Source organism: Canis aureus, chromosome 20 (assembly GCF_053574225.1).
Source record: "Canis aureus isolate CA01 chromosome 20, VMU_Caureus_v.1.0, whole genome shotgun sequence".
NCBI classification, from domain to species: Eukaryota; Metazoa; Chordata; class Mammalia; order Carnivora; family Canidae; genus Canis; species Canis aureus.
This window is the reverse complement of record NC_135630.1, coordinates 21,579,411-21,603,416: the sequence shown is the minus strand read 5'-3', so window position 1 is coordinate 21,603,416 and position 24,006 is coordinate 21,579,411.

The following is a 24,006-nucleotide window of genomic DNA, read 5'->3' as shown; positions in this document are numbered from 1 at the left end:
CTTCATACTTGGAGAGATACACTTTGAAAAAGAGAACTAATTTCTTTTTTCTAAAAAACTATGAAGAACAAAAAGGGGATACAGTTTGAGGAGATTTTGCGAGGGAAGATATCTAAGAAACAATGAACATTACTTGCAGGAAATCACCATTGTTGGAACCGTAGGAGGTTTGTAGCTTTAAGAAAGTATAGCTTTGGTCTGCATAGGCTGTGTGCTGTACAAGTGCAGATGACACCATTCAGATGGACTCTCATGTGTTTCACATAAATCAGAGTGCTTGAAGATAGTGAGTGCAGTTAGAGATCATATTTGAGCATCTATGACAAACAACATCCAATGGTTTGATACATAGGACTTATTTCTTTTAGTAATAAAAAGCCAGATGGCATGGCTCATACAGTACCTCCAGAGTGCCATCAGGAATCACCCTTCTAGCCTCTTCTTTCTCCTCTACCATCCTAAGTATATATCTTTCATTTTCATTGTCACATCATGCTGGGATGACCAACTTATCCCAGCTTTAAAACTGAAAGTCACATATCTAAGAAACCTCCTTAGTCCTAGTAAACCAGGACAGCTAGTCACCTTACATGGTGCCAACATGGCATTCTGCCTCTAGTTTCTCATGTTCTTTCCTCATATCCTTCTCATATCTTGGAGACAAGAAGATGAGGATAAGTAGAGAATGAGGGGTGCATAGAACCTATGTCAGGAGAGTAAAACTTCTAATAATTCTCAGCACACATCTAAGTTACCAGAACTACCAAGATAAGCTGGGAAATGGATTATATTAGCTAGACACATTGCTACCCTGAAAAAAATCAGGTTTCCATTTGTAAGGAGAAACAGAAAGAAACCTAGGAAGACAGTTAGCAGTATGTGCATAATTTTGCCACTTTTTCTAGAAGTAGTCAGCATCTCTAGGATAAGAATAGAGAAGGCAAACAAGGGGGCAAACCCGAGCTGGAGATTGTCAAAGAAAGAATTTCAGAAGGATAAGGAAACACATTATTTTGGGGTACGTATATCATTATTGAAATGGCTCATCATACAATTCATACTGAGGGAAAAGTTCAATAAAACTAGGAAGGGTATCACCCACAGAGAAAAATGATAGAGGAATTAGAAACTTAGAATGAAATATTAAGATTCCTTTTCAATCCTGGGGGAGATACCTCGTGTGAGAAAGTCTATTATTTCTTTCATTTTATTGGTATTAGATTGTTTACCTTCATATATTCATAATAATATTCATAATATTCACCAAGTAGTTCTGTTTTATTTATTTTAACACTAAACTTTAGGGAGAAATTTTTATTTAGATTTGTCTTAAAATTTTAACATTTTTTTAAATTTTTTATTTATTTATGATAGTCACACACAGAGAGAGAGAGAGAGAGGCAGAGACACAGGCGGAGGGAGAAGCAGGCTCCATGCACCGGGAGCCCGACGTGGGATTCGATCCCGGGTTTCCAGGATCGCGCCCTGGGCCAAAGGCAAGCGCTAAACCGCTGCGCCACCCAGGGATCCCAACATTTTTGTTAATATCAATAATAAACCAATAAACACATTGACAATGAAAACCTAATAGAAAAATAGGTAGTGAGTTAACGAAGGATTTAAAAAAAATATTTTAATGAAAATGTGTGTGCAAAGTTTTTTAATGTCACATAACAACTGAATAAATCATTGAATGAAGAGCACACCAGGGGTGTCTGGGTGGTGCAGTTGGTGGAGCACCCAACTCTTGATTTTTGGCTCATGATCTCTGAGTCGTGAGACTGAGCTCCCTTTGTGATCCTTGCACAGTCTGCTTAAGACTCTCTTTCCCTAAGGGAAAACTTTTCCCTAAGGGAAAAGTTCCCTAAGGGGAACTCCCTTACACTGTTGGTAGGAATGCAAGCTGGTGCAGCCACTCTGGGAAACAGTATGGAGGTTTCTCAAGGAGTCAAAAATAGAGCTACCCTATGACCCAGCGATTGCACTACAAGGTATTTATCCAAAAGATATATATGTACATATATGTGTGTATATATATGTATATATATATAAATACATACATACATGCGTGTGTGTGCTTGCACACAATGGAATATTACTCAGTCATCAAAAATGAAATCTTGCCATTTGCAAGGACGTGGATAGAACTAGAGTGTATTATGCTAAGCAAAATAAGTCAACTAGAGAAAGATAATTATCATATGATTTCCCTCATATGTGGAATTTAAGAAAAAAAAACAGGATCATAGGGGAAGGGAGGAAAAAATAAAATAAGAAGGAGTCAGAGGTGAGAAAAACCATAAAAGACCCTTTTTAAAATAGATTATATTTATTTATTAGAGACAGAGACAGAGACAGAGACGAAGAGAGGGAGAGAGAGGCAGGCTCTATGCAGGGAGCCTGAGTGGGACTCAATCCTGGATCTCCAGGATCATGCTCTGGGCTGAAGGCGGCGCTAAACCACTAAGCCACCAGGGTTGCCTGAAGACTCTAACTATAGGTAACAAACTAAGGTCTCTGGAGGGGAGGTAGACTGGGGAAGGGGTAACTGGGTGATGGACATTAAGAGGGGCACATGATATAAAGAGCATGGGGTATAATATGCAACCAATGAATCATTGAACTCTATCTGAAACTAATGATATGCTATAAGTTAATTCATTGAATTTAAATTAAAAAAAAAAAGACTCTCTCTTCCAGTCTTTCTACCCCTTCCCCAGCTCGTGCTCGCTCTCTCTCTTTCTCTCTCTCTCTCTCAAATAAATAAATATATCTTTTTTAAAAAGAAAAGCAACACCATTTATTTTAAATCATAAACAACCACTGAATTGAGATCACTTTCTGTTTAAATTAAACCACATTAAAATTCATATCCTATGCATTTATTCAGATGGGAAATACATAGGGCAAAGAAGATTTAGAATAGGTGATAGAGATAAGTAACTACTTTTAAGGCAAGACACAGTGAACATAAAATGATCAATTTCTTAGAGGCAGACTCCTCCTCCATGACAGCTTTTAAACGTTCCAATTGGAGATTCCATATATTTGCATAGAAAAGGTCAAGAAATTCCACTGACACTATTGTAAGAATTGGGAATGAAGAAACTAAGACGATAAGCTTATGAGGCAGCTAAAGAAAGCAGTTGCCGATCAATGTGCAGTAGCTGTGTCCTGGTTGACAATCTCCTGAGGCACGCAATTCTTGTACTTCTCCTTCTAGAGCACAAGACTTCCCAGACTTGTGCTCTATTTCCTATAATGGCATAGGTCAATTTTACCCCAAAGTCTTTCTTACTTCTCTAAGCTAAGGAGGAAAAATCAAGAAAAAGCAAAAATCAGACAGTAAAAGAACAGAGCAAATATAACCTGCAAAAGTGGCTGCCTAACTGAGAAACTGAATATGGTTTAGGCCTGTGAGCTCTTGTACTGATAAAAAGATCTGGAAATTTTGACTACCTCACAGTAAACTTTTATTTATTTTACTTATTTTTTTATTTTTTAAAAAGATTCTATTTATTCACTCATGAGAGACACACACACTCACACAGAGAGAGAGAGAGAGAGAGAGACAGAGACACAAGCAGAGGGAGAAGCAGGCTCCGTGCAGGGAGCCCACTGTGGGACTCGATCTCGTGTCTCCAGGATCACGCCCTGGACTGAAGATGGCACTAAACCGCTGAGCCACCGGGGCTGCCCTAAACATTTATATTTAATAAAATTATTTCAAAAGTATTTTCTAAAATTACAAAAGCATTGTAAAATAATACATTTTTCTGAAATCAGTATGGTCTCCTTTTGACTTAAAGAGTAGACGAAAAGTAGCATCAAAATGCTGATAAAGAGGCTCCAGGGGCAGCTGGGTGGCTCAGTGGTTGAATGTCTGCCTTTGGCTCAGGGTGTGATCCTGAGGTCCTGGAATCGAGTCCCACATCGGGCTCCCTACAAGGAGCCTGCTCTCCCTCTGCATCTCTCTCTGTGTCTCTCATGAATAAATAAATAAAATCTTAAAAAAAAAAAAAAGTCTCCATTTTTGGCACATTTGTCAAGATGGCTCTGTAGTAAAGGAAAAAGTATATGAAGGAAAACTTGCTATTTGCCTCTAATCCAGCTTTTGGAGGCATATTAGATTTTTGGTGGATCAGTTATCTATTGCTACATCACATATTATAACCTAAAGCTTGGTGGCTTAGGACAATACTTTAAATATTTCACATTCTTTGTGGATTGACTGGGTGGTTCTGCTGGTCTTACCCAGGATCTCTAATGTAGTTGTATTCAGCTGGTTTCACTCCCATGTTTGGGTCACCAGCTGGGTCGGCTGCAAAGAATGAGGTGGCTGGGCTTTCTTCCCACGGCTTTTTCACAGCAAGGTGGTCTCAGAATTCCATGTGAGCTAAGGCAGAACCTGGGAAGTCTCTTGAGGCTGTGGTCTGGAACTCACACTATGTCCCTTCCACCATGTTTTATAGGTCAAAGCAATTTAGGAGGGCAGATCAGATTCAAGGGGTGGAAAAACAGACATGCAGAATATTAGTGTTAGCATTTTTAGGTACTACAAATAGAAAAGTTTGAGAATTTGACAAATAATTTAAACTCTCCACCAGGAAAAAAAAAAAAGGTAAATGTGCACAAAGTCTGTGTTAATTTTAAAGCAAAAATAGCCTTTCACATCATGGGACTCCAGGTTGAGTCCCCGATTTAAACAGCTCTTCCTAACTTCAATGTGCAACGTAACATGAATAAACAGGAATACAGTTAAAAAGATTTGCAAAAGATTAAAAAAATATATGGCCATCTGCACTGACATTTTTCTCAGAGTTAGATTCTATATTCTATATTAAAATTTATGTTTTTACTTAACAGGACTTTGAAGAGTTAAGGCACAGAATACTTACATCATAGTTGAACAGAGACTCATAATTTCCTTGACTATGGATGAAATGATTACTAATATAAATTAATACATAACAAAAGATAATTTCTCCTTTCTAGTTCTTTAAAAATCTTTTGACTTTAATCAACTTGTCACTCTGTCTCTGATTAAATTCTTTTAATTTAAGAAGTCTAAAAGCACCCTATTTTTATCTTCTTTAGTTACTGGTTGTTGAAAGATCTCTCAAACAGGAAAGTGAAGTAGAGTTTTTGCATAATTTTGATTAATAATGAAAAACTTATATAAGTGTATGTTGGAACACACATCAACATAACATTTTTCAAAAATAATTTCATTTTTAATTACTGACATTAGAAATGCCTTCTGAAGACATAGTTCTTATGTAATATAATCTTTGTGATATAAACAAGTATTATGACACATGGTGGTTTAAGTTGGCTAAATCCCAATTAAAATAAAGACTATTTTATTTTAGTACTTTTATTTATTTATATACATTTATTATTTGCTCCCGGAAGAATTTAAAAATGTCACATAAGTAAGTGCCTGGCGTTTCAGTCTATAATCTTCAATTGATAAGATAAAAGCAAGACTTTCAGATATGTACACAGGTTACATAAAGGAAACCCTTACATGGTTCCTGAAATTTGAGAGGGGACAAGGTACTGCCATTTGATAACAAGAGGTAGAGGCTGGAAAGAGGAAAATACCTTCATCAAGATATGCTCTCAGACCAAAAAATAAAAAGAAATTAAAAAAAAAAAAAAGATATGCTCTCAGACCAAGGCAGAAAAAATTATTGAAGACTTCATTGTGGGGAGTTTACATTAAAACCAAAGTCCACAAAGTATACATTAAGTGAAAAATCTACAGTTCAAACCTCACAGTTGGACTAAACCCAACTATAAGTGATGATTTTTAGAATTTTTTTTTTTTTATATATATACACAGAGATCCAAGGCTGGAGAAGGATTTGATACACCATTGGTGACTTTGAAAATGGAAGAGGGGCTATGTGCAGGACAGGATAGTCCCGCAAGGAGCTCGGAGTAACCCTGACTAACTGCCAACTAAGAAATGGCGATCTCAGGTCTACAGCTGCAAGGAACAAAATTCTACCTATAGTGAGAATAAGCCTGGAAGAAAAAGTTGAACTCCAGATGAAAATGCAGCTACTTGACTCCTTTAGTTAAGCTTTGAATACTTGGAACCCACACAAGCCTGCCTAGACTTCTGATGTACAGAAACTGTGAGATATTAAGTGTGTGTTGTTTTAAGCTCCCAAATTTGGGATCATTTATTCTCTAGCAATAGAAAATTAATGCTGATGTTGGTGTCCATGATGCTACCAGAGCAAATGCCCATAAGTGTACAAGTGGTTTTGGAATTGGTGGGGGGGGGGGGCGGAATGAGATTGAGAAACATGATAGGAAGAGCCTTGATTGCTTTGAGAAGACGGTTAGTAGAAATATGGACACTAACCATGCTGCTGTTGGGGGCACCTGGGTGGCTTAGTTGATTAAGCATCTGCCTTCTGCTCAGGTCATGATCCTGGGGTCCTGGGATCCAGCCCAAGCCCTGAGGTGGGTAGAGCTCCCTGCTCAGAGGAGGATCTGCTTCTCCCTCTCCCTCTGCCCTTCCCCCCTGCTTGTATGTGCACACACACTCTCTTTCTCTAAAATAAATAAATGAAATCTTTAAATAAAATGCTGCTGCAGATTCAGCAGGAAGTGAGGAACTTGCTACTGAACGCTGGAGAAAGGTAGATCCTTGCTATGTAGTAGTGGAAAATTTAGAAAAGTGGTTTCCTGCTGTTACAAAGAAAGCAGAACTTGTAAATAATAAACTTGGATATTAAATTGAGGAGATCGCTAAGCAAAGTGTTTAAGGTGAGGCCTGGTTCCTTCTTTCCGCTTATAATAAAACAGAAGAGGAAAGAAAGAAATTGAAGGAAGGACCGTTAACCAAAAAGGAAGCAGGACATGTGGATTTGGGAAATTCTCAGCCTATATAGATGGCAAAAGATGCTAAAATTAAGAGATTACTCCTGAAGGTGTGGCACAAGTGAAAGGTGCGGGTGTGTCTATACAACATTTTGCTGTCACTCTGGAAAGATCAAAAGGTCAGAGTGTTCAATCACCAGAGATTAAAGGTGTGCCCCAGAGATCTCAATCAGACCTGAAGCCTCTCTGAGAAGCTTATTGGCAATGTCTCTTAGCCATCTCAGCTCAAGCCAAAAATAGAAAATGAATTATCTCAGGAAAAAATCTATGAGTGAGCCCTTTGCCTAATGGAGTGAACCCCCCAGAAATCCACGTAAAGCCACAAGGTACTTGGGAATATTTTACTAGCAGGAGCCCTGCCAGCTGGGACTGAAAGGGCAGAAAGAATATGAAATAAAAGGAGACTCTCCACATACCCAAATTCTCCAGGTAGATAGCAGGGTCTGATAATCCTAGTCAGCTACAAACAGGATCTCCCTTTCAGGAGAAAGGAGAGATGACTCAGAGCTGAGATCCCAGAAGGCAGAGGTGAAAGTCACAGAGAATATCCTTAAACCTTGAAACCTAATGGGGCCTTACCAGCTGGATTTAGAACGAACTCCATCTTCCTTGCTTTGGAGCCGGACTGTTTAAAACTGTATTCATTTTCTATTGCAGTGTAACACATCACCACAAACGGAGTGACTTAAAACAACGCAAATTGATTATCCCTCAGTTCTCCAGGTCAGAGTTTACTATGGCTCATCCAGCTTCTCAGCATCTCACAAGGACAAAATCAGTATGTCAGCCAGGCTGGACTCCTGTGTTGGGGTTCAGAGGAAGAATCTGGCTTTAAGTTCATTCAGGTTGTTGGCTGAGTTCAGTTCCCTGTAGTCCCCAGTTTCCTTGCTGGCTATTGGCTGGGGCCCAGGCTTATCTCTTACGGCCCACCTACCTACCTTTGTGCATGCCCCCCCACCCCACTTTCTTCAAAGCCAGCAAAGGTACACTGAATCCTCCTTCTGCTTTGAACACCTCTGACTTTCTCTTCTCAATTTCAAACTTTGTTCTGGTATTTGAGTGTATGAACCCATTTTAATTGTAAGCGGTAAGAAGCCCGCAGTATCTCAGCAATACACATAAAATGGGTGTCCTTGGTTAAAGTCAGAAACACAAGTCAGGGGATCCCTGGGTGGCTCAGCAGTTTAGCGCCTGCCTTTGGCCCAGGGTGTGATCCTGGAGACCTGGGATCGAGTCCCACATCGGGCTTCCTGCATGGAGCCTGCTTCTCTCTCTCTCTGTCTCTCTGTCGCTCTCTCTCTCTCTCTGTATATCATGAATAAATAAAAAATCTTTAAAAAAAAAAAAAAAGAAACACAAGTCAGTGTCTCTGCTGGAACCACCCTTTGATTTTCTAAGTGTCCATTTCTACAGCCACACCCTCTCCATGCTGCCAATACTGAATGTTAACTGAAGAATATTGATGAAATAAAATGACAAATAGTAAGTAGCACTCTATTTTAATGGCCATTGGGATAAAACTCTATTGGATTCTCTGAGGAAGCAAGCCGATCAGAACAGTAAACTTAGAAATCCAGGTATCAGGTTTCTGATTCTACTCTTCAGTGCATAAATCAAGTTATTAGGTTCATTTTTCACCATAGGATTTTTTTTTTCCTAATAAAAGTTTTAAAAATACTACTAAACAAATGGAAAGCCACGTATTATTATTATTCATTCTGTGGCACTGCTACTACTGCTGTGGTTGTCTCTGATAAAATAGTTGTTTCCACCTATTTTAGAGAAAGAGAGATCTGGCTCTTACATCTGTCTTATGATTCCTTTACCATACATATCAAATATACACTACGTGTAATTCCCCAGACATACTGTTTGTTCTTTTGTGCCTCCTGACCTTGATACTCTAAACTGACTTGCAATTTTGTCATTTTTTTTTCATCTGCACTTTTCATCCTTTAGAAGTCAGATCACTAAACCTTTAATACTTCACTTAATATTTGGTGCTCTTCCATGTGCCTTTTGCAGATAGAATGGTGTTCCCTCCAAAATTCATGTATTGAAGTCTTCATCCTCTATGTCACTCTACCTGGAGGCAGGGCCTTCAAGGAAATAATTAAAATTAAATGAGGTCAGAAGGGTGAGGTTTTTTTTTTTTTTTTTTTTTAAGATTTTATTTATTCATTCATGAGAGACACAGAGAGAGGGAAAGGCAGAGACACAGGCAGAGGGAGAACCAGGCTCCTTGCAGGGAGCCTGACATAGGACTCGATCCCTGGTCTTCAGGATCACGCCCTGGGCTGAAGGCAGTGCTAAACCGCTAAGCCACCCAGGCTGCCTGAAGGGTAGGGTCTTAATCCAAGAGAATCGGTGTTTTACAAGGAGAGGAAGAGACACCACGGATGTATACAAACAGAAGAAAGGCTGTGTAAAGAAACAACGAAGAGGTAGTCATTTGCTAGTCGAGGAAAGTGAGCTCACCTGAAACCAACCCTGTCAGCACCCTGACCTTGGATTTCCAGTCTCCACAACTGTGAGGACATAAAATTCTGTTGTTTAAGCCTCCCAGGCTATGGTGTTCTGTTAAAGTTGCCCTGGCGGGGTGATACAGTGCCTTTGTAGTTCCCCATGCATAGCTCTTAAGGTGTTGTTGTTGCTTTTTTTCCAATAGTAAAGCCCAAACTGAACACTAACAGTAATATCCACCTATAAGCATAACTAGAAATATGAAGGTTGATTGCTGGCTTCCATCCTTAACTTCCAACTTCCAGAAACATTGGGCCAAGTTTAACGTTTCCAGTGTCTTAACTGCCGTTTTCTCTGAAACTTCTTATCATTTGACTTTTACCTTTACAACCCTGCCAAAATAGTTTTCAGTTATGTCATCAATGACCTTCTAAGGAGCCACTCCTCCTCATTTAATCAATCTTACTGTGTCAAAACAACACTGTTGAGCATGCCATTGTTTCCAAGTCACAGTTCTGTTGTTTTTCTCATAAACCTTTGACTATCGCTTCCTGTCTTCTTTTGTGCATTTCTTTTCATCCATGTTTACCTTAAATAAGGATATTCCACGTGGTTCTAGTCACTGTCCTCTTTTTTCTTTCCAAATTCTCATTCCGGACTTCAACTTCTGCTGTTGTCTGTATTTGAAGGGATCTCCCAAATAGACCTGCCTGGTCCAGCTACTCTGTACTGTGCTCTCTACTGAATATTTCCATTTGGATTTCACACAGGCTTTTAAACTCATTATGCTCAAAATTGAATGCCAATGATAATTTTAAAATAAAGGAAATTGTGCACTGAGAAAATAAAAGGGAGATAATGTAAATCTTGGAGTTGGAGTAAATATTTTTCCAGTGCAAACTTGCTAGAGATAAGAAAGCTAACGCAAAATACAGCAAGGCTTCAAGTCTGTATTTCTGAAAGAAAAGCAGAAGGGTTGGATGATTATCAGTTAAGGTGGCCTCTAGATTTTTGTATGCTCTTGTTTTCAAGGGCAGAACTAAAGCTATAAAAACCTGCATTATGCAGACAGATCCCAGAAACATCTTTAGATGTTCTGAAGTAAATAAAATATAAGTTGTTAATATCAGTTGCTATATCAGTCGTATATTTTTTCCTTCTAAAACATTTGTCAGTTCTTAATTTTTTTGTCTCAAGATAACCTTCACATTTTAACAATTTTTGAAGAAGCTACAGAACTGTGTTTATGTAGATTGTATCTATTGATGTTTACTATATTTGGAATTAAAGCAAAACTATAAATATATTTAAATAACCATAAGCCTATTTCATACCAATATACATAAATTTATAAAAAAATAATTATATCCTCCAAAACAAAAAAGATTATGTGAGAAAAGATCAATGTTCTACATTTTGCAAATGTCTTTAATGTCTGGCTTAATAAAAGATAGCTGGAATCTCCTGTCTCCCTGTGCATGTACTCTGTTTTGATATGCAATTTTGATTGAAGTATGTAAAAAAAAAATCTAGACTCCCACAAATAGATAATTGGAAAGAGTATTTTAATAGCCTTTCAGAAAATGTATAATATTCTCTTTTATATTACACCAAAACTTGGCAAGTGGTGATGTCTTAAAGCTTTAAAGCTTTAGCTTCAGTGTGGAATCTGAATCCATACCAATGAACTTTTCATACTATATTACAAAAAATTTAATTGGTCTCTTAGTCTGCTGGGCTGCTTTAACCATAGTATAGAATGCCATAGTCTGAGTTGCTTCAACAGAAGTTTAGGGTATTTATAGTGTTTCTGAACTCTGTCCTACAAGTTTCTCTGGGTCTATTTGAATAGAGAAAATGTGGGGAGAAGAGTGCACAATGTGTGGCACAGTGCCAACTCCCCCCCCCCCCACTGCACCCCAGCTTCCCTCGGGGCCAGAAATTGCAGTGGTAGCAAGTAGGGGAATAAGAATTACCCCTGGTAATGATGGTGCCTAGCCAGGACTGGCCATCTCCATTGCTGTGTTCCTTTGTTTTCTCCTGCTAGCCATCCCAGCCTCTCATTGTACATTCAATTTTTGTTTCTGTGGTTTTTATTTTTTATAAAATGAAATAAAATCTAAATAGTGGTTTTTAAAAAAACCCACTACAAATACCTTGAAGAGCAACAGAAATTTATTTCTTATATTTCTGAAGTCTGGGAAGTCCAAGTTTCAAAATACTGGCAGATTTGGTGTCTGGGGAAAGCCCAGTTTCTGGTTCATAGACAGCAATCTCTTTGGTATCCTCACATGGCGTAAGTGGCACATAAGTCCCAGAGAGATGACCTAAGCATCTTACAAGGGCTCCAGTCCAATTACCAACACATTAAAGTTCCAACATATGAATTTAGAGGGATACAAATTTTCAGTCTATAACAACTAGTCTATCTTGAACTTTCCTTTTTTATCTTGAACTTTCAATTTACTTTTACCCATGCATGAATTTGTAACACCATACATTGGTCATTTGAAAAATATTAATTCACAGAGTTATGCAAATGCAAATACATTTCATTATACAATGTCAAAAAATTCCACATTTGTTCATATCACCACAAATTCAATCAGAAAAAAGTTAATCAAGTTCACAGAGATGCAAGCTAATATTTCACAATTTTAATTTCAGCTCAAAAGCATAAATTTGGTCATTGGCCATAAAAACTATCACTGGTATTTTATTTTTTTATTAATTTTTTTGGTAAAGATTTTATTTATTTAGTCATGAGAGACACAGAGAGAGAAAGAGAGGCAGAGACACAGGCAGAGGGAGAAGCAGGCTCCATGCAGGGAGCCCAACGTGGGACTCGATCCCGGGTCTCCAGGATCAGGCCCTGGGCTGAAGGCTGCACTAAACACAGGCTGCCGTGTCAGTTGTTCTTTCAATTAAAAATAATGTTTTGTGACAAAAAAAAAGTGGCCAGTTTAACTCAGAATTCACATCACACACAAGTGCTTTTCATCAAAAATGCAACAACTGCTAGCATTCCCCATTTGAATCATATCAAGCTGCCAGCAGTTTTACTCACTATTGCGTTTGTACCTGTCAATGCAAATGTCAACACAGTGAAAAAGGTAAAAGATTTTTTAAAAAATATTTTTATTTATTCATGAGAGACACAGACAGAGTCAGAAACATAGGCAGAGGGAGAGGCAGGCTCCCTGCAAGGAGCCCGATGTGGGACTTGATTCTGGTTCCCAGGATCACTCCCTGAGCCAAAGGCAGATGCTCAACCGCTGAGCTACCCTGGTATCCCAAAGGTAAAAGATTTTCAGCATTTTTATGAAAGGAATTTTGACCTCGAGGATCCCCTGAAAGGGCTTTAGGGACCCTTAGTGGTCTAAAGATCACATTTGAGAAGAGCTGATTTACATTACTCTAAAGACCGGATTATAGTAGAAAATAGGAAGAGAGATCACATTTATTATGTTTTTCTTTAAACTGGCTTCTCTGTCCATATTCTCTGTCTTGTTTAGTGGCACCTCTTACAGTGAAGGTCCTGGTAGGCAAAAGGATGGCATCCTCACATTGAGTGTTGTGAAGATCATCTTAAATATGCTATATAGAAATGTGTAAGCAAGGTTTGTAGAAACAAAGAAAGGACAGTGCCATGCCCTGAGGTTAGCCACAGCAGAAAGTGTTAGCACCCAAGGCCTGAAGGAACAAGTGGGGAGAGGAATTACTGGAAACTGGGGGGAGTGGCACAGAAAGAGCGCTGCCTGAAGCTGGCCTTCAGTTAGAGGGCAGGGCCAACCTGTGGTGAACCCTCAGGAGAAGAATGAGAAGAGTATCTTGACCTCCCACCCCTGCCTTCTCCCACCTTCTGCCTAACTCAAAGTGAAACCAGAGGGCCAGAGTGGAATCCACACAGTTAGCCTCTGGGCACAAGTCTAGTGACTCCTGGAGAGTAGCTTGCAAAGGGAAGAAGGAAGACATCCAGGGACCTAAATGGATCTTGATTTGGCATTTTGCACCTCCTTCATTAAACCTATAATTTGAGCGTTCACTGGACCTGCTATTCGGACATGGCTGCTGTGAACATTGGGCGACAGGTGTCCTGATATTTCACTACATCTGTATCCTTGGGTAAATCCCCAGCAGTGCAATTGCAGGATTGTAGGGTAGCTCTATTCTTAACTCTTTGAGGAACCTCCGCACTTTTCCAGAGTGCCTATATCAGCTTGCATCCCCATCAAAGTGCAAGAAGGCTCCCCTTTCTCCACATCCTCTCCAACACTTGTTGTTTCCCGTCTTGTTAACTTTAGCCATTCTCATTGGTGTAAAGTGGTATCTTATTGTGGTTTTGATCTCCAGAGTTTTCTTGTACCCAGTGTTGTGTGAGCAAAAATCAATTGTTTCTTATATACCTCCAAAGAGCTCATAAGCACCTTAGAGAACTGGTTTTCTAGATTAGGGTTTAAGGAAGATTAAAAACGAAAAAGCAGAGACTTGTGTGGACTAATAACTAGAGATCAAGGGGAATATGAGCATTATAGCAGAGACCAGTGTGACTGGAGGAGAACAACCATTAATCTGACTGTCCACTTTCTACTCCCCACTGCTTCTTCCTTCACTGTATCTGAGTGATCTCTTAGAACACTGAGATAATTCTAAGAGATCAGAGGAAGAGTGAACTATGAATAGACTGAGGAAACCCTGAATTGACTAAGGGAATTCCAAAGTTTTAGCGAGGCTATTCTAAATTGACTGATTCTCTGATTAAATTTCTGTTATCAAGCAGAATGGGAGTCACAGTAGAAATAGGTTCAATTATAGGAAAAGGAAAATCACATGCACATTGTATTGAAGACTAAGATTTTTTTATATGCTGAAAATGCCCTATATATGCCCTACTAACATGGGACTTATAACACTTTGGTTCATTTATTTGTTTGCAAATATGTCTTTCTCACCTGAATTGTAAACATTTGAAAGAAAGGAAAACATTTTTGTTCATTTTACTATTACCAGTGCCTGCACATTATCTGCCCACAATGGTTCTTCAAGGTGTGTAGAAATATCAGAAAATCATTGATTCTTTCATAAATACAAGTATCAAAGTATTAAAATAGTATAAAAATATATTTATTTCCTTTATTTATTCATTTCTCTCTTCCTTTTTGATTGTACTGCTACCATGAAGAAAGAGAAAGTGAAAGAATAGAAGGAAGCAATTATATCTTAATAATACAAAGATTGGATTACAATCTTCAGTATCCACATATACATATTGAAAGTAGACAGTGAAACTTTGGCTATCTTTATGAGTGGCTATCTTTAAAGTGGGTATTAGCCTTTGAGAGTTAATTAACAGAAACATAAATTGACTCCACATAAATGAAAAAGAAAAAAGATAATTACAAGTGTAGTTAGATCCTTTCATGCTATTATGAGTGAGTCAGCAGAAAAGCACCTTGCTCTCATTCCATTATTTATATATCTTAACATTTTTGAGTATAAAAATAGAATAAATGCCAAATAGTATGAGATAGGAAAGAGCAATTACATATATGCACTTAATTATGAAATTTCCCTACAGCATTTTACTTATCTTTTATGTGGACTGAGAAGTAAAAGACATAAGTTATAATGTACAGGCACTTAGTAATGTGTATTTGCGTGTGTGGGCCTGCACAGGGGTAGAAGCGAATATGTGCACATGTGCATGCCTGTATACATATACAAATAACAAATCTCTTAAAGTTTAAATTTCAAACTTCTTAAACTTTAAATTCAAAACTATGAATTTATAGAACCTGAAATCAATCAGTTATCCAACAACATTCCTTTGTCTACTCTTAATTCTATTAAATTTTGTGGGAGAATAAAATATTAATTGAAAACATACTGTTTAATTTAAAACAGATTATCCTGTAACTGGAAAAGGAAAACACATACTGATAAAATAATAAAAGAATATTGATAGAATATGTCATGAAATAATGTCACCCTCGTATTGAAGACTGTTCTATGAGTTGCAGGTTAAAATCAAACAAAATGCCTTACCACCAGTTGCATTCAATTTAACCTTATACATTTAATATGATCATAGCAGGTTATTAAGAGTAAACATTAGGTCAATCTCTGAAATATTTCAAATGTACATAATGAAGGACTTTTTTACTTTAATAAATACACTTATTTTTCATGGCATTTAATAGAATTATAGTCCTTCTACATTGCTTTCAGTGTAATGATATTTATAAGATAAATCATTTTGAATTAAACCTATGTGCTATTAACAAATCACATCAAATGGGAAAAATTGTGTTTATACTAAACACCGCAATGACACACAGAGCTTACTATAAAAAGGTAGCACTGGATGGCTGTATCTTCTATCATGTACCCCCCACCATCCACCCATAAGACTTCAGGTGACTGGACCAGGAATGAGCAGCTAACCCAAGTAAGGAAATTTATAGATTGGCCAGAAAGGCTAAAGGTATACAAGACTGAAAAGCTCCACAAAAACTGGGTGAATTGGGCCAAGAGTACTGTATATCCTGGAGCAGATATCAAAATCTACAGAGAGGGCACCTGGGTAGCTGAGTGGTTGAGCATCTGCCTTTGGCTCTGTCATGATCCTGGGGTCCTGGGATCCAGTCCCGCATTAGGCTCCCCCTGGGAAGCCTGGAGTCCCGGGATCGAGTCCCACATTGGTCTCCCTGCAAGGAGGCTGCTTCTCCCTCTGCCTATGTCTCTGCCTCTCTCTCTCTCTCTCTGTGTCTCTCATGAATAAATAAATAAAATCTTAAAAAAAAAAAAGATCTACAGAGAAAATCGGCAGGTACAGCAGGAGCTATACATGAAAGGATACAGAGAGACAGAGAGACCATGAATTCCAATAAGAATCATGATGAGTCATGTTAAAGCAGAAATATAAAAACAGAGAAACTCAATAATCTTGAAATATAAGGTAGAGAAAAAAAGAATTATAACATCAGTTTGTAGTCAAAACAAGAGAACAGATCAAATAGGAGGAATGGGAAAGTAGTGGGATTATATTCTTTGCCTGTCTCTGAAGGGAAGAACCATAAATTCTCACTTCTGAGGTCCCTATCGGTGCCTTGACCCTAGTTCCAACCCCTACCTGTACTGATTCTATTTTGGGTCTTTTTCATATATTTCTATGTAAGCCTCATCTCTCTTACTGAGTCTTATATTAAACATCCATTACTGGAGCTTATTTAAGTGACTTTGCTCCTTGCAACCAAAAAAGCCTGAACAAACATTCAACGATGAGTCCAAATTATGTTCTAGGTGCTTGGTATGCAGAGATACCTCTGCACCTACAGAGTTCAGTCACCAGAAGTAGGACAAGCATTATAAATAGATGACTCAGAATACATCAAAACGGCTGAATCTTCATTTTTACAATGAAGATCCTATATTACTGATTTTTATCAGCCTGCAAATCTATAAATCCAGGCCTAACCTCTTTTTTGACTTTTAGTTTTTTGTTTGCGAAAGGCTTCCAGGCAACACCATTTGAATGCCTCGTGGCATTCATCCACAGCCTTTCATTATTTTCTCCTAAAATAAGAATCTGTCTTCCCAATTTTAATGTCACTGATACATCCATTAACACTGGTTTAAAACTTCAATGCCATTATTGATTTCAGTTCTATCAATTCTAAAAATTCGATAAATCCCATGGATTGGTTTTCCTATTGTCTTCTTTCCCTCCATACCAGCTGATCTTTTCCTAGGTAAGCCCTGATTAACCCTTTAAATGATTTCCCCACTAGACCAGCTTGAAAATTAATCTTAGAATAGCTTTTGTAGGCCATTCCTTTTCCTCCTCAGAAACTCTCAGTAGATTCCCATTACTACTAAGTCGAGTCATGATTTTCTGGCTTCTTTTGAGGTCAAATGATAGTTTTACAACATTACTGCTCTTTACTATTTTAAATAAATTGCCAAGCCGGTCAAGCTAGGTAACCACATGGTGTTTCTATATGGTTTGCCCTCTCTGCCCACTCTCTTCTCTCCTCTTGGAATGCCCTCCCCACATTTTCCATCAAAATCCTTTTCTTTCTTTCAGATATCTAACTTAAATTCTGTTTTTTAAAAAGAAGTATACTTACTAAGACTTGCTACTACATGGGATTGCTGTCTTATCTGAGTTCTCATGGTAATACTTTTTGATACAAACTATTTGTGTAATTTACTGCTACTCTGCTGCTCAATTATAAGTTCCTGAAGGTCAGGGACGATGCACATCCATTACTAGTCATTACCGTCCACCCTCACCCATTACCCTCCCTTGGCATTGTTATTCTTCAACAAGAATGCTGAATAAATAAATGTACTATGACTAATTCAGAGCCACAGAGCCACTTTTATAAAAAGCAACTTCACTTAATATACCCACGACATGATATTTTCATTTTAATTCGAATGAACATATCTTCCAATCCCACACAAATCTGTTCCTCCTCCTGGATTCCCTCTTACTGTTTGGCTACATTATCCAGTTGGTTGCCCAAGTCAAAAACCTAAGAATCACCTCACACTTCTTCCTTTGCTTCACTCTTTATATTTAATTCTATTTTTTCCTAAATATTTCCTATATCTGCTTTCTCCTTTTCAACCTCCAGTCTCCGCCTGCGGTCTGCTGTAATTCATCTTCTTTACTGTTGTAGAAGTGGTATTTTGAATGCAAAACCCCCCCTGATCATCATGCTCCTTTGTTTATTTTCCCCCATGGGCTGCTCTGAACCTATCTAGGCAGGAGCTAAGCTCTTTTGTATAGCCCTTGATGATATGGCACCTACCTAGCAATCTAAATTCTCTCTTGACTTTTCCCTGCATATACACTTTGCGCATACTGAATTGTTTGAGCTCTTTATACTTCCATACTTTTGGAAGCATTCTATTTAGAATACTTCCTTCTCACAACTTCCGATCACCAGAAAAACTCCTACATAAACTTTAGCTTTAATTTTCTTCATGGAACCTTTCTTGATTTCCTCCAACTATTTTAGCTATTTTTTCTTCTGTCTCCACATTATCTGTGTTATGCATATTCCCTTAAAGCAGTGCATTATGTTTGTCTACTTTATCATTCGATTCTTTGGGGATATAGATTTTTAAAAATATGTCCTTTTAGAACCTAGTGGAGGGATACCTGGGTGGCTCAGTGGTTTAGTGCCGCCTTCAGCCCAGGGCATGATCCTGGAGTCCCAGGATCGAGTCTCACGCCAGGCTCCCTGCATGGAGCCTGCTTCTCTCTCTGCTTGTGTCTCTGCCTCTCTCTCTCTCTCTCTTTGTCGCTCATGAATAAATAAAATCTTAAAAAAAAGAGAGAGAGAACTTAGTGGAACATATTTCACAAAGTCATTCAATAGGCACATGATAAATTCTTGTGAAAAAAATGAAGAATAAATTAATTTGCATTATAGGACAGGAAGCCACCGATTTCTTAAATTTTAAGTCATATACTCCATTGTTGGTAATTATTAAATCATCCCTTGAAGTGTAAAAAGAGCACTAAATAGTATCTTTGTTCATTACAAATGAATAGTCATGAATAAAAAGTATGACATGAATTAATAATAATATAGCTAGACTTTTTATTTCCTTAGTAAGAAAAAGCCAAATTAGTAATCAACACTAAATACAGAATGTTAGATTAAGCCTAAATTTATTGTTTTGTGAAAATAAAAAAACACACCCACACATTTTGTACTTTCTTTTTTTCACACTCTCTTTTTCTAAATGTGACACTTTAAAAGATGTTTTTGTCCATTTTCAATGATGAGGATAATTGAATTGGCTTTTTAAATAATGATTATCATAATTTTCATTATCCCAATAACCTTAAAATTTATATCTACTAAAGAAAAAGATGAAAGGGTGTGTGCCCCTGGAATGATAAGTACATTTTAATGCACTTAACAAAAATGACATCATAGTAGTAAAAATTATTATACTTCAATTAAAGGTAAATATATTTTATGCCACAAGTCGAATTAGACAACATTGTATCTGTGGATTCCACCTTATAGACCAGAAATAGTCTTAAGTAATTTTACATGGTTCATATACTCTATAAATCTTAATATTCTCAAGTGATAAACTTTATTTCTCCATGATAGTTAAATTTATATTTATTTCCCATTCTATTTTGGAGTCATAAGTCAGAATTTTAAATACAATTAATACAATTAACTTTTAAGGATATATTAAGGTTATTAAATATCCAAAGTTAAGGCAGATTCTCTGGCAACCAAATATATCCTAGAGTCAACTTTTTTTTGGCAGAGACTCTAGAATAAAAATATAAACTATATATACATATATATATATATATACACACAACATGGTTTTTAATGAAAGAATGTATATTGGTTTTAGTCTCTTAAAATAAAGGATCTTATAGAGTACACTGTAAAATATTCACTTTATCCAAAAATAATGAAATAATATGATGCTGAAATGATTCAGCTATTCACTTTAGTTTTTTACAAATCAAACTTCATCACTTATGAATATAAAATTTAATTCCTGAGCTTTTATTGCTAGGAATTGTACTAGATCCTAAACGTACATAATTTTAGTTAATCATCCCAACAATTCTCTGAAGTGGATACTATTTTCACTCTTTTACCAAAGAGAAAAAGGAGGCATGGATGGGTTAAGGAACTTCCCTATAATTATGCAAGGTGCCAGTGGATTTGAAACCAAATAGTCTGAATCCAGTCTGGGCACTTTATTGCTCTATTATAATAACCTACATATAACTTTATTTTAGATCAACATTGGAAGGTGTTCAAGAAGAGAAGTACATAGCAACCGGTAGTGATTTATGGAGGAGATTAAACATTATATTGGAAGGGCAACTGAACAAAGTTTAAGAGTGATTCTCTCCTTATGATTTCACAAGGCTATTTCTACCTTCGTTGTCATCATAATCTCTCAACTGCACAACTGCCCTAACTGCTTACCTGCTCTCCCTGATTTCACTCTGTACCACCTCTATTCTGTTCTCTACACCACATTTAGAATGATCTTTCTAAATCTGTGTGTTGTCACAATTTAAAGTTCTGAAATAATAATATTTAAAATGATTTCTAAACTCAACATAGGTTAACTCCTGTCTGTCTTTCCAACCTCTCTTTGTACTATGGTCAATTATTTTCAGTTCAGCCTGAAGAGCCATCATCAGCTATGAAAGGTAGCCAATGAGTAACTCCAAGGGCACCATTCCCATAAGCCACAAAAAAGTTGTGAGCACCAATTAAGATAAGCATTGCAACTCATTCCATTAAAGGGACTTTGCAAAGATTTTACCTCCACACAGTTCTTTTCTTGTCTCTAGCTCTACCCTTATATACCAGATTGCTTGTTATTTTCCACTGTCAGCCTTCCTTGAGGCAGAAGTTTAGGACATGTTCCCATTCCATCAATGTTACCATAGAATCAGTAATGTAATTATCTGATTAACATCATTCTTCCATATTAGACTCACGAGAACATGTTGGCATTTGCCACTGTTGTATCCTCTATATTTAGCAGTGCTGGACATAGTAAGTGCTCAACAAATATGTTGAATAAATGAAGATACTGTATGAATTTAGATCCCCTCCTCTACAAGTTATGGAGACCATATCAAAGCATTCTTTGAAGAAAAATCTAACACAGAAGGTAGCAAAGGGGATAAATTGGCTAGAATAACACGCGTCTTAAACAACATGGATCTTGAATAACATAGATCATGAATATTTCTAAATGTAAATGAATTTACAAAAACAGCTCTCAAAATTATTTATATCCAGTATTCACCTTTAATTGAAATTTGTATTTCAAAGTTATAAACAATATTGTTTTCAGAAGATTGGGAAAGAGCAGGTGATAATAGGGTTAAAAACATGAAAATTTAGCATAAAAATCATTGTACAACATACTTGATAATTAATGTTACTTAAAAAAGGTCATATTGCTGATGACAAGGACACATTTTTCTCTCTCTAAGCTTAACTTCCCACTAAAACCCGTACTCAGGGGAAAAACTAAAAATATTTATCAACCTCTAAAATATGGGCATTGGCCAATCAGAATAGGGACTGTCATACTCATAATGAAGGGCAATTGAAAATAATTGCCTTAAGTGTACACATGCATCATTATTGTTTCTCAGCCCTGCCTTTACTTCAGGGTAGTTTTTGTTTGTTTCTTTCTTTGTTTAATTCACTTATTCAGTGGGTATTCATTGTGTCAGGCATTTGTGCTAGGGTTATAGTGGCTTAAAAAAAAAAAAGTGTAATTCTTGTCTTCCTGGAGCTTATAGTCCTTAGCCACATTGGATACAATTGTACTTCCATGATTCCCTGTATTCTAGAGGCCAGGTTGATCATTCTTTAAGTTTTCCATGTCAGCCTGTCTGACAAAAGGCCCTCTTCCTCCCCCGCCCTCGTCTCTTTGTGTCTTGCTGGTTCTATCTTGATCATGCTCTCTTCCCCTTTCTAACTCTCCCTAGAGCCCATTGCTTCATGCAATGCTAAACATTCGAGTCCTGAAACGTATTCAGTTATAAGGATAGGAGGCTTCATTTCAGCCTGAGGTGAGTTCATTTTCTCCTGTTGAGCTTTTACCAAGCAGTCCTACGGTTGCTGGATCATATTATCCTTGCATAGATTAGTAAAATTAGTTTTCTTTTTCCATTTGGTTAATGATACTCCATGGGTCTAAATTTCAGGGCAGACTGAATGAGATTTCAGAATATATTTCCAGAAGTAGAAATTATGAATCAAACAGTTTGCATAGTTTGGGGTCTCACTTTCTGAATTTACCTCTGTACTCCCATTTTTTCCACTCTGATACTCCTAAATCTATAACAATTCAACTTTCACCCTTACTGAAATGGTTGTCAAGAGCATCAATGACTTTTTAATTGCCAATCCCACGGTTAATATTCAGACCTCAAATTAAATGACTCACTCTTTGCTATAGAAATGCAGTCTTTACAACTGTTATTTATGACACTTCAAAATTATGTCCCAACCTATTTTTAGTCTCTTTAAAATCTTTTCCACTCTTCTTAAGTCATTCTATTACTTCATCTTCTTTCATTTTCAGTTGGCAAGAATGTGGATAAAAAAAAGAATCCTTTTACACTTTTGGTGGGAATGTAAATTGGTATAGCCATTATGGAAAACAGTATGGAATTTTCTTCAGTAAATTAAAGGTAGAACTACTGTATGATCCAGCAATCCCACTTCTGGGTATATATTGAAAGGAAATGAAGTCACTATCCTAAAGGGATATCTGTACTCCATATCATTGCAGCATTATTCATAATAGCCAAGATATGGAAAATAATTTAATGTCTATTGATAGTTGAATGGGTAAAAATACGTGTGCATACCATATGCTAGAATATTATTCAGCCTTAAAAAAGAAGCAAATCCTGACATCTGTTCATTTGTTTCAACATGAATGAATCCGGAGAACGTTATACTAATTGAAGTAACACAGACAGAGGAAGACAAATATTACATGATACCACTTCCTTGTGGAATCTAACAAATGTCAAACTCATAGAAAAAGACAGTAGAAAGATCATTACCAGAGATGGGTGATGGGGGATGGGGAGAGATGTCAGTCAAAGAGTACAAACTTAGAGTTATAAGGTAAATAAAGTTCTGAAGACTTAATGTACAGCATGGTGACTATAGTTGAATAATGTATTGTGTATTTGAAGTTGATTATTAGATTATTTATTTGATAAGTAGATTATTTGATAAGTAGACTATTTATTTATTATTATTTTTTAAATTTATTTTTATTGGTGTTCAATTTGCCAACATATAGAATAACACCCAATGCTCATCCCCTCAGTGTCCATCACCCAGTCACCCCCACCCCCTGCCCACCTCCCTTTCTACCACCCCTTGTTCGTTTCCCAGAGTTAGGAGTCAAGAGAGTAGATCTTAAGTATTCTCACCACACACACTCACACACAAATGGTCATTACCTGAGATGATGGATATGTCAATTAGCTTGGCTGTGCTAATCATTTTGCAATGTATACCTACATCAAAACATCACCTTCAAGCATATATAATTTTGCCAATTATACTGCGATAAAGCTGAAAAAATTAAAAAAATAAGCTAACTTCTTATTTCATGGAAAATATAAAAGCTGTCAGAAAGATGCCATGTCAACTCCCTTTTTTTCCCTTTTCTGTACCACCCTTCGTCCCCATACAGATTCACTCACCAGTGTGTCAGGATTTATCTCCATCCACTACGGAATGGAAATAGGTATTCTTCTCTCTTTGTAAAGCCAGTTCTTCTACTAGTTTCAGGACCCTCACTACATCACTATCCTCACTACATCGTCTCCCATCTTTTACCCATGTAACTTCAATATTTTCCTCATCAGTAGATTTACATTTTCTCAAATATATCGGAGGAAGAAGTGTCTAAGACCCATCCAAGATTTCTTAGAAATCCTTCTAAATATAAGGCATAAGGAGGTGCAGGATAAGGAAATTTTTGTGTACCAATATATTGCACACATTTACGTTGAACATCTGTGCAGAAGGCTCTTTTCTTGGTTTTACTCGAGTTTAACTACAGAAACCTATCAAATCA